Source organism: Rhagoletis zephyria, unplaced genomic scaffold (assembly GCF_001687245.7).
Source record: "Rhagoletis zephyria isolate East Lansing unplaced genomic scaffold, Rhagoletis_zephyria_1.1 Rzeph_scaffold_04340, whole genome shotgun sequence".
Lineage (NCBI taxonomy): Eukaryota > Metazoa > Arthropoda > Insecta > Diptera > Tephritidae > Rhagoletis > Rhagoletis zephyria.
In genome coordinates this window covers 2,073-12,378 of record NW_016161423.1, presented here as the reverse complement: position 1 = coordinate 12,378, position 10,306 = coordinate 2,073, and positions in this window count along the sequence as shown.

The following is a 10,306-nucleotide window of genomic DNA, read 5'->3' as shown; positions in this document are numbered from 1 at the left end:
CTTTAATCTGTATAGTTGTAGTAACATTGAACCACAAGATGCATTTTGAAGTTTTCTGGCAGCATTTTCATTCGATTTTCGCGAAGAAAAGCCTTGAATGTACTAAATGTGCGCTCGACGTAAGTTGATACAAGTGGAGCCCAATTTAAATATGGAACGTTTGAAACGTTCATATTATCAGGAATAAGGGCGTTTTCCTCGCCCTTTACAATTTTATCCACACCCCTTATTGTCTCCAAACCTACGTTAGTTGAGAAAACGGCTTTGAATTTTTCCAACACCAATTTGGCAAGAGGTCCCTGCGCTTCTATAAGCCGCATGGGCTTGTGTATATTTTTTAATCTTAAAAAAAAAAATTGTAAATGCTATAATCACTTTTTTAAAGGTAGAAAAGGCAAAAAAAGGCAAAAAAAGGCAACATCAAATGTGTATATATGGAATCAGAGAAAGCTTAATCGTGGACATTCTTAATCGAATATACTCTATCTCTTTAGCAGAAAAAAGGCAATTTCCATAAAATCCGTTCCCTGGTTATAACATTAAAGTGCTAAAGTGTTACTAAATTCGTGTCGCGCTAACGAAAATCATTTTGGGCGCTAAGCGCCACCAGCGACGAAAAAGAAGCTAACACGTAGTCAAATTGAGGAAAAAACGGCCACATATTCCAGAAAAGGAAAAGAGGGCCAGACCACACACATCCGCACCTCAGCACCAGCAGCCGAAACCACAGCAATCGAGCCGGATCTCAAAGAAGAAGACCACAACGTCCAGCCAAAAGCGAGCCAAATACACCATTCCACTCCTGTACCGCCCACATCCACATTCAAACTCACCCGATTATAAGCCATATCACCAGCATCGGCGTTTCACTCCGATCATCAACAGCAACAGCGCACTGAATTACCAGCCACCTCACATTTGGTTTTCTTAAGGTTATTTATTAAGAATATTTTTATTTCCACTTCTTTGTTTTTTTTTTTTATTTAATTGCTATTTCACCTTATTTCTGATACGGCACTTAGATATTTTTGATTCTTAAATGTTAATTTTTCACTTCACCACACTTTCAAACGCGGTTCATTTTATTTGCTCTTTCTTGAAACAACATTAGTTCACCCTATTTTGCTTTACACCGTTTTAGCTAAGTTTTTGAGTTAAACTTTTGCGTTATCATAATTATATTATACACTGCGTTCCGTTTTCACTTTAATTATTTGGAGTAAAAAGACAATAACAGTTAACATTGCTTTAGTAATATTGTTTTATTTTATAATTTTTAATTCTAGTTTTTTTTATTTAATTCAATTGAATTGTTAATTTATGATTTAGGGTTTGTTAGCTTCTTTTGTATTTTCTTTTGTCAGCATAAGTTTTTTACTAACCCGCGCCGGTATCAGTTACTTGAACACATGCTATTTCGAGTACATTCGCGACCTTTAATAAGATCAAACTGAAAGGGAGAGTGTAGCAGGTGGCATACGCACCCACCAAAGCGGCCCACTACACCACCTGTTCCTTTGCTTTGCTCTCCTTTACAGTGAATGTACACATGTATGTTTGTTCTTTTCTCCACACTTTCCAGGTAATTTGCATGATGGCGCTAGCATCGTTGGACATACGTACATACACCTGCTGGTAAGTGAGAAGTCACAATTCAGCTATTCATATAAACATACATGTACATACACGGTGGAGAGAATACAGAAGGTGGCGCCGATCGCAACACCGCTAAACGGCTCTCAGTGAATTTGAGAGAATCAGCTGTTTTGCTGACGTCACAGTCGAGATGACAGCAGTAGTGATGTGCTGAGTTAATACTTTCAAGTATTGATCGATATTCGGTACCGATTTAAAAAGTATCCAATACTCTCGATACTCGGTACTGAAACATTTAGATTTTGAATAAAAGCGCACGGAGGCCAAAGATATGGAAAAAATGGCTCAGGGGAGACTTGCCTATCAAAACCCGAATGTAGGAGCCAATAGAGCTTTTAATACTGATTCAAATGAAAGTATATATGTCGGTTCGAGGCCATAACGCAGAGAAACTCTTACTTGTTTGAAGCATTTTTGTTCCAGCTGAATCGGACGATATCATTTTGGAGGCCTGGGGGCAGATTCTATAACCAGTTAGCGACAATTTTCGAATCGGTATCGGTTTTGTTGACGTATGATATCGATTCGAAACTTGTCGCTAACTGGTTAGATCTCCCCTGAAAGGCTTCTTCATCCGTCTGTTGCGATAAGTTCAAGTGTTTTAGCCGATATCATATAAATTAGTAATGCAAGTTTTTTTAAACCAGAAATGCATATAATGGCGAAGGTTTAATGTAAAGAATTGGCATGGGATACCGAAAAGGAAGTATTGGGTACCGAAATCTTTTTTAAGTATTGGCTACCGAGTATTGGGTACAATTCAACACATCACTAATCGGCCTTATTCTCGCCGCTCTCAGTTGCCAACTCTACGATGACGTCACGCTTGAATTACTCTCACAAATTTTGATGTACATACATATCGACATTAGGAAGGGTTGTTAATAAAAAAAAAGATTATTGTCTTCGAACGTGCGTTTGTGCGTATGTGCACATATATTACATATATAAGACGGTGAATGTACATACAAAACTCAAAAAAAACTGCTAAACATATATGTAAATGCACATTTAGATACAAAAAAAAAACAGGAAAGCTCGAAAAAAGAAAAGGCAACAATAATAGAAGTAGAAAGGGCGGAATAATAGTATACGATAGAATACAAGAGAAGAATAGAGGTTCGCACATAAGACAGTTGTAAAGCAGTAGCTATTAGAATTCAAGCACATAGGGTAATTAATTAAAAATAATAATAATAATAAAGATTTGAAATTGTTTGTTGGTAGAAGACAGTTAGTATAAGAAATATATTATGTATTACGATTGTTTTTTTGTTGCTTACTATAATGAACGTATCCATATAATAATGAAATTCCGTTGAGTAGAGTCTTATTATTTTTATGGATTTCTTAAGTTTTTCAGGTTGGTGTGGGTGTTGCTATCATGCGACGTAGAGGGGAAGTGGGTGTACAAAGACGAATGACGACTGAAGAACTAGATCAGGCAAAGGGAACTTCGCGCGTAGACGACTGGAGCCACAGTGAAGTTCAAGGCTGAGTACATCTTAGCTTAGAAGGGGTGGGATGGCTCCACCTGACCCGGACAGGCCTCTACTCTTTTTTCATCTTTTATTTTACATTGGCATGATAAATAAATATTTGTTTGTTGTAGCTGTAGGCAAAGGCTGTTGCAAACAACCCCCCCATTGGCCGTCGAGCTAGCCTGGGCCAACAAGCATGCCAACCTGCCACTTACCTCTGCCCAACAGCCAGCTACACAACAATGGCGCCCAACGTTGTCAATGAACGTACTTTTTTTTAGTAATTTGTCTCTTGTATAGTATCGCGACTAAGGTATTTTACTTCGTTAGCTGTACCTGATAAAACATATATGTATGAACGGGGCAGCAAAACTTCGCTTTGGAGTACCTGTAGCATACATTGGTAGTCTGACCAGTGGTATCCAAAGACATGGATTGGGGGATTTTGAAATATATTTTCTTTCTTTTTGACTGAAAATTGGGGTTTAAGCTACCGAGCGTAGGATTCGACATCCTCTGTATATTCGTGACGTTTATCCGAAATTTTCAATGGGCATTTGGGATAGTGGGGTAGCCGTATTTTGGTGCAAATAGCTGAAATATCGAAGTGCTGCACTATCTGAGGGGGTTAGCTGACATAGACTATGGACGGCGGATAGACAGATGATCTCTGCCGAGGGCAACACCAAACACACACCAACAAATGAATTTAATTTACAGTACAACCCGCTTAAGTACCTCACGAAAAATGTCAGCTTTTTTACCTCGATGCGGGTACTTAAGCGAATATAATTACTGATGTACTTGAATAACAACATTTAATGAAGTATAAATAGTTTAAAACCAAAATTGTAGCATTATTTAAACAAATAAACAAGTAAAGAAAAACTTTATTACAAAAAAAAATTTTGTGCAACGGTCTGTCATCTTTACAAGAATGAAATTGTTTAGGAAGTCAAAGTTGGACATATCATTGTGTACCAAATTCAAAATGATATTTTTTGCCACTTATGTTTATTTATTAATTTTCAAAATTTTTCAATCAATTAAAATACAGTCCATCCCTAACAAATACCATATAAACCTAAGCTTAAGATTTTGTAGAACACTTAAAAAATCTCATCATAATTTCAAACTTTTTTCTCAGAAGTGTTTTTTGAGTATAAAGTTTTATAGCCCATTAAATTTAAGTGTAATAATGTGCAAGTTTCAAGTGGCTAAAAGTTGGCGTTGTTTTTTTAGAATTTTTTTGCCGAATGTGTTTAGCGCTGCTACTGAATTTGAAAATACGTAAATATTTTAAGAAATTTTAAAAAAGCACTTAAAAGACGAAAATTATAAGTAAAATTGTAAATGAAGCACAAGAAATTGAGGTACTTAGGCGAGTTGGGTAAATAAGCGGGGAGGTACTTAGAAGAGGGATTTTCTTCTGATTATATTAAAAAATTCACGGTGTCTAAAAATGTTGGTTACTTAAGCGGGGGGGGGGGGCACTTAAGCGGGTTTCACTGTATTAATTTACATAAAAAAAAAACATTTTTTCTATTCTTTTATTTGAATTAAAATTTAGGAGGTTGTATTTATGGATTTTTAGTCATTATTGTTATTATTATTACCCACATTTATATACAGTACCAGGTTGACCGAGCTTTGCCCGGACTACATATACTTTTTAAAGTTTTCAAGGTTTGGATAGCTTTAAAAAATATTTTGGGAAACAAAATTGGATTTCGATATCTATTAAGTAAATTTCTTACTCCAAAATTTAGACGACAACCCTATTCCCAGATACGCTGAAACAAATGGTACACATCTTGAGCGTATATGCACTGTGTATATATGAAAAAATGCTGATTGAAATTAACAAAATAAAAATTTTTATTACATAGAAGCGTGACAACCCGGATCGAAAATATTTTCTGACCAAAGTTCTCAACAAATTTGACATCCATATTGCGTTGTTTTAGATAAATTGTGCAGAATCGAAAATAAGTGGCAACCTTACACTATTATCCTACGGGATAATATTTTGTATTTAGGGAAAGCATTATTTAAGAACCTTCTCTTGGTACCCATGAATAGTAATATTTTACCTTTTTTTCTAAACAAAAAATTAAATAAGTATGTGAATCGAAATAGGTGGCAACCCTATTAAAAATATTTTTGAATTAGGGATCTTTAAAATACCTTCCGTTTGATACCCATATTATGATGGTTTAGTTAATTTGTAACCAATTACGAATGGGTGGCAACCTTATACGAGTCTTCTCGGAGATAGTGGCAATTCAGATTACCTTAGAATCTAAAACATTGTCTGTGTACAAATTTCATCAAAATCGTAAGAGCCGTTTCCGAGAACCCTATGGATATATATATATACAAGAATTGCTCGTTTAATGTAATAAGATATGCATATGTACATATATACATTTTTTTTAGTTTCCTTGGTGAATTATTTTTACACTTACATCCTTTATTTTTTTATAATTAAAATTTTTATTTTTTATTTACTTACTTTTTATTTTTATGCGAATAAACCTATTTTTAATTAAAATTCTACATCTATATATCGATGGCTGAGTGGAAGATCGACCTATCTCGGCAGCCAGTTCGAAAACGCTCTATCTCAAAAAACTTTTCAAGAACGCCCTATTTCAGAATTCGTTTCAAAAACGCCCTATCTCAGCTGCCGATTCAAAAACGCCCTATAACAGCATATTTTCAATACATCTTGAAGAGGGATAGGGCGTTTTTGAACCGAATTTTGAGATAGGGTGTTTTTCAATTAAATTCTGAAAGAGAGCGTTTTCGAACTGGCTGCCGAGATAGGTCGATCTTCCACTCAGCCATCGCTATATAAAAATGTTGTGTTCGTATGTCACGGTCGTCAAAACTCCAGAACGGCTGAACCGATTTCAATATTTTTTTTTTGTATTGTTCGGTATAATACCAGAACCAATGATATCGAAAAAAATGGAGCGTTGCAACCTATTTAAAAATTTGTAAACCCAATTATATTGATAAAATAATAAATTATTACATTATGGGTATCAAATTAAAGAGGTTTAAGAAATATAACTGCTGGAAATATTTTTGACGAGTGTTGCTACCTATTTAAAAACTTTAACTCAGTCAAATTGATAAAATAAATGAAATATTGTCATATGGGTGTCAAACTAAACAGCTTTAAGAAGGTTTACAGCCGAAAATAAGTTTGAAAATTTTACTAAGTACATCGATAAAATATATGAAATATTACAGTATGGGTATCAAATTAAAGAGGTTTAAGAAAGATAACTGTTGGAAATATATTTGAGGGTTGCCACCAATTTTCAAATTTTAACTCAGTTAAATTAATAAAGTAAATGATATATTGCTATGTGGGTATCCAACTAAAGAGTTTTAAGAAGGCTTACAATATAAAATATTCTAAAGGAGGGTTGCCACCTGTTAAAAAGTTAAGCGCAATTTAGTTGATAAACTAAATGATATATTACAATATAGATATTAAATTTAAGAGGTTTAAGAAAGATAACTGCTGGAAATATTTTTGAATAAAATTGCCAACTCTTTGAAAATTTAAACTCTGATATTTTGATAAAATAAATGAAATACGGTAATTTGGGTGTCAAACTTTAGATTTTTAAGAAGCCTTACGGCCGAAAATATGGTTGAGGAGGGTTGCCAGCTGTTTGAAAATATAACTCAATTTAATTGATAAAATAAATGACATATTACAATTGAAGGGTGACTGTTAGAAATATTTTTGAGGAGGTCTGCCACCTATTTGAAAATTTGAAATCAGTTAAATTGATAAATTATAATTATAAATTAGATTCTTTTTAAGGTTTATGGCCGAAAATATATTTGAGGAGGGTTGCCACCTGTTTGAAAATTTAACTCCATTTGCATAATANCACCAGGTTGAAAATATAACTCAATTTAATTGATAAAATAAATGACATATTACAATTGAAGGGTGACTGTTAGAAATATTTTTGAGGAGGTCTGCCACCTATTTGAAAATTTGAAATCAGTTAAATTGATAAAATAAATGAAATATTGCAAGGCCGGCAACAAGCTNTATTGCAATGTAGGTCTCAAATTAAATAGGTTTCAGAAATATAACTGTTGGAAATAATTTTGAGGAGGGTTACCGCCTCTTTAAAAATTTTAACTCAATCAAATTGATAAAATAAATGAAGTATTGCCATGTGTATGTCGAAACTAAAGAATTTTAAGAAGGCTTACAGCAGAAAATGTGTTTGAGGAGGGTTATCACCAGGTTGAAAATATAACTCAATTTAATTGATAAAATAAATGACATATTACAATTGAAGGGTGACTGTTAGAAATATTTTTGAGGAGGTCTGCCACCTATTTGAAAATTTGAAATCAGTTAAATTGATAAATTATAATTATAAATTAGATTCTTTTTAAGGTTTATGGCCGAAAATATATTTGAGGAGGGTTGCCACCTGTTTGAAAATTTAACTCCATTTGCATAATAGATAAAATAAATGACTTATTAAAATTGTTAAATTAAGGAGGTTTAAGACAGAAGACTGTTGGAAATATTTTTGGGGAGAGTTGCCACCTTTTTGAAAATTTGAACTCGAAAGCTTAGTATGTTGCACCAATGCATTTCAATATAAAGCGATAAAATAAATAAACCAACGAAAAATTAGTCCTTTGTCAAAAATGTTTGATTTATTAGTATTTATGTATGGATATGTACAAATGTAAAGCGAATACGGACGATGGGTGGTGGCTGACGGTCGTTCTTGGTAGAATACGGGAAAATAAGTACCCGCGCTGTTTTCAATAGAATTAAGTTCAACCTCAAAGCAGTAAAACTGTTTGGAGGGGAAGTTAAAAGATAGTTAATTTGGTGGGAAAAATTTATGACAGTTTCTAATAAATACCTTTGCACATGTGTATTATTAAGCACTAAGGTGGACCGTCTTGGATTGATTAAATAAATGAAATATTGCAATGTGGGTATCAAACTAAAGAGTTTTAAGAAGACTAGCAACGCGAGAAGGATATTCGCGTTCGTTTTAAAGAAAACCACTCGCGTTTTATATTTCAAACTTTATAAATGGTATATTTATTATTAATAGTTAAATATTTTTATGCAAAGGTATATATGCATGTATTTAATACGATATGAACTCCGCTTTTCGGTGGCCGTTTTCCCGTGCGCGCGCTGAACCGGTTGATATTGGAGTGTGTTCTTTCTCCACTTTCTTTTGCTCATTACGGGAAAGTTGAACAGCAGAGAAGGCATTAGGGTATTCCCTCATAACAATCGGTTGATTGTACACTGCCCCCCGCTGCAGGAGAGTGCTGGATAGTTCAGTCCGCAGTCTTCGGAACATTAGTGTAGACCATTTACGCGCTGTCCGGTAGCCTTGGCACTCGGACGGGCTTACGTAGTAATATTGAGGTGTGGCGGATTCGCGCTACGGCTGACGCATTCCGCGTATAATGTTATTTAGGGATATGGCACTTAGAGTTGGCTTCATGTTGCTGGCGATATATGGCCTTTCCTTGAGTTATCGTTCTGCAAAGGAAGAAAGCGAACAATTATGCAGAGGGTGGTGCTCTATATGCATTGTAATCTTCTTAGGTGTGGGTCGTATGAAGATATTAGTAAATAAATATTTGTGTATTTTTGTAGTGTGCTCATGGGTTAGAGCTTACTGTTTTGAATGACCGGGTTTTATTTATTGCCCTTTGGTGTGAGTTATGTAGGGAGCTCATGGGTTAGAGCTTACTGTTTTGAATGACCGGGTTTTATTTATTGCCCTTTGGTGTGAGTTATGTAGGGAGCTCATGGGTTAGAGCTTACTGTTTTGAATGACCGGGTTTTATTTATTGCCCTTTGGTGTGAGTTATGTAGGGAGCTCATGGGTTAGAGCTTATGGCATTGAATGCGCGGGGTCTTATTTTTTGCCCTTTATTTTCATAGTTTTGCGGCGGAACCGCTTATCACCCAACCAAATATAGTTTCTTGAGCTATTACATTACACCCAGAAAAAAGGCAGCCAAAAATATTTAACTGAACACATGATTTGGTAACTATAACCAAATAATGTGACTATAACTAAATCATGTCTTGGGATAAATGTATTTAGCTGACTTTTTTCTGGGTGTATCTTGTATTTTGCGGGCTCCGGGTTGGAGAATTTGTGGAAGTATATCGCTTCCAATAACCAGATCTATTGGTGCTGGTTTGCTGAAATGGGCGTCAGCTAGTTCATGGGGATTAAAATGTTTAATAAATTCACGACTTACGGGGGGAGTCGGTATTTGCTCCATTAATTGCTTCAGTACCACAGCTTTTGTATTTATCTTCCGCTTTGATTTGCGGGTAATTATACTTAGTTCACAAACGTTCTTAGGGCGTTTTGTGTTACCTCCACCAATATGAAATACGTCGAACTGGGAGTGTTCGGTTGGGAGCTTCAACCTCTTCTGAGCTGCTGACGAAATAAAGGTTTTTTGGACCCCTTGGTCAAGCAGTGCTCTGAGTTGAAACTGTTCTCTTCGATGCTCTATTGTCACAATTGCAGTTGGGAGGAGAACTTCATTTTCTTTGGCAATTTGGAGCGAGTTAACATGCGCGGAGTTTGAGCAGGTGGGTTGCTTTTCCGGCTTGTAGCTTGTTACCTCTTGGGGGCAATCTTTGGTGATCACATGCGCTGTGCTGTGTTGCGCTATTACTTTTTGACTTTGCGTATTGGTTGGGTGGTGATCATAGGGGATTACTTGCTCTTTATTTTGTGGGGCTATGGTCTTTTGGGTATGACCAGAGCTTTGATGTATCTGTCGATCGAGGTTGATCGATTTCTTAATATTTTCTTTTATGCTTGCCTTTTTGGAATGGACATGCAGTAGTGAGTTATGTCTTTTCTGACAATACATGCATTTGAATTGTGACTTGCACTCTGCCAAGGTATGATTGAAGGCGAGGCAATTTTGGCATAAAATATTAGCTTTACCAAATTTTACGCGCCTTTGTATTGAGAATGTCTTAAATGTTGGACATTTTTTCATAGGATGTGGTGTGTTGCATATATCGCAAGAAAACACCATCTTAGAATTTGTTTGAAAAACATTGACTTTACCGTTCGATTTTGTGAGATTAGAACTTCTGGGTACAC